The following is a 2,500-nucleotide window of genomic DNA, read 5'->3' on the forward strand; positions in this document are numbered from 1 at the left end:
GAAATGCGATGTATGTGATAAATTTAATTTTCAAAGGCCCAATTGCCTTGAAATTACTTAGACTATACCAGCGGTCGGCACCTTGCGGCTCTTTTAGACCTGTGGGGCTCCTACTTACAAAATGTCCAAATTTCCGTTAAAAATAGCAAGTAAGATACTGACATAGATAGTCACAGCACCATAGTGTAGGTGACCAAGTCTCTGCTAAGCAGTTATATGAAGTTGTAGGCCTGGTTTCAAAAAATGTTTTAATTCATGACAACCGTTATCATCATTCTTATTATTATTATCATTATCATTATTATTTTCATTACTTTGGTGTATTTGATTATCTTGCCTGCGGGAATATTTAACGCCCGTATGTGGTCGAGGAAAACTGTGAATGTTTCGTATTTCCATTCATAATTTACTCTGCGGCTCCAGCACTGCTTTTCTGCCAAATTTGAGAACACTAGCTCTTCATGGATTCTAGGCTGCCGGCATCTGGCTTATACAGACAGGACGTATATATTATACAGATAGGTAAATGGATAAAGAAGATGAGAGGGGTATGGGGAGGGATAGGGGGATAGGTATGGGAAAGCATAGGCGTTATCTTACAAGCATTTTCCTTTAGGATATATACATATATCAATTCCGTTTTTTGTCTCGATTTCTAGTCTTGTGTAAAGCTCTTTTGAATAGGACATTCATAATTCTAATTCAGACACAGTTTTCAAGCTTGATGTTTACATTTAGTGTCAGAATTTGGTGCCAGTTATCACGTGATAGGTTGCTAAACTACAACAGAAGGTAAGTTTGATTTTAGAGCAGATCAGTTTTGTATTGTATTCGGTAGATATACTGTCTTAGATTCCCCATGCAACGATGTTTCTTTTCTTGCACTGCGTTCGATTTGTTAAGTAACGTTTTTGCGATTAAATAACATACAGTACCTTAACGTTTATATAGAATCAGAGGTTCCCAAACTGGCGCATGCGAAAGTTCTTTCAGGGGGGGGGGGTACGCAACTTCTATTTATTTATTTCTGTTATATATATATATATATATATATATATATATATATATATATATATATATATTTATATGTGTGTATATGTATATATATACATATAGATAGATAGATAGATATTTACTGAATTCATTCATCATATTTTGGAAAGTTCAATATCATAAAATACCATGCTCTATAATGCTCAATACTTTTACCTTTACAATGCAATACTTTTACAGATCTAGTCAGTAATACTAATAAAAGATATGTGATGTGGTAAGTGGCTGATTAAAGTTTGGGAACCACTGATGAAGGTATAGGAATTAAAATCCTCTCGTGATATGTACACATACACAGCATTTGTTATGAGATCGTTAAGCCTTTTTTCCTTACATGCGGATGAAATGTAATTTGTGATAATTTGTTGCAATTTGGCAACACCGAAGATTATCTCATTATGAGCTTTATAGAAATAATTAATGAAATACACAACTAATGCTGCATCTAAAAGGTACAATGACCTTTCTATTGCTAGTCTGGTAATGATTGAGTAAATCATGTCCTTTACGTGGCCAAGATTTTAATCTTTTATTAGTTTTTAAGCCATCATGACGGTCTTATGTTACACATGCGAGAAAAATCGTACCTGTCACTGAGCGTAATATCGCCATCAAACAGAATCATTTGGCTCTCGAAAAACCGCGGAATTATCGCAATGTGACACGTCTTTTGGTGATAACTACAAGCTACGAGGCCCCCAAACAATTCCTGGGAGAATTAGGCTGCATTTCAAGGGAAGTAATACCGTAAGTATCCAGCGTCATTTGTCATTTTTTTGTTTGATCACCCAGTTCTTCACTTATGTCGCGATCTAACTTTAACCCGTCGATAAAGTTTGATTTACGGGCTTGGACACGGCGATGCAACAGAAGCTCGTTCGTCAGGCCTTCTGGTCCCCTGTCGGCTTTTTGAGTTTTGTGACAAATGTCGCTGGTGCCCCAGTGTCACGCGGTTCCAGCCCCAATTTCTTTACAACTCGTTATCTAACCTATGAAATTACACCGAGAAATCGCATATTTGTGAGAATTATAATTTTGATTAGTTGAGCCATGTGTGACACCGTATGTTTGCCTGCAAATAAAATTCTGATAAAGTTGAAGTGACTTAGAAAGGTCTAGTTAGGGGACCTCCAGCAGTTTGGTTTCACTGTCTATTTGGCTTGGCTAGGTATTTCGAATTTCGGCACAATCTGTGTATTTAGTCAGAAATCCCGACTCCTTTTGAATTTCGACGATGTTAAAGCGGGAGTGGAATGGTGGGAAAAGCTAAAAGGAATCACTTACAGTGTCTAGTCGACTCTATGTTGAGAAAAGCTTTTCGGACTCCATGTTGAGGAAGGCATTTTGTCAGTTTCACTTTCAATCTCTGCTCACACATTTACTCCCTCAACCGTCATTCCGCCTACACTATACCGCCTTTGTCACATCCGTCATGATACATTAGGTT

The sequence above is a fragment of the Penaeus japonicus genome, unplaced genomic scaffold (assembly GCF_977035675.1).
Source record: "Penaeus japonicus unplaced genomic scaffold, GWHDUDI00000001_assembly GWHDUDI00000005, whole genome shotgun sequence".
In the NCBI taxonomy this organism is placed as follows: Eukaryota; Metazoa; Arthropoda; class Malacostraca; order Decapoda; family Penaeidae; genus Penaeus; species Penaeus japonicus.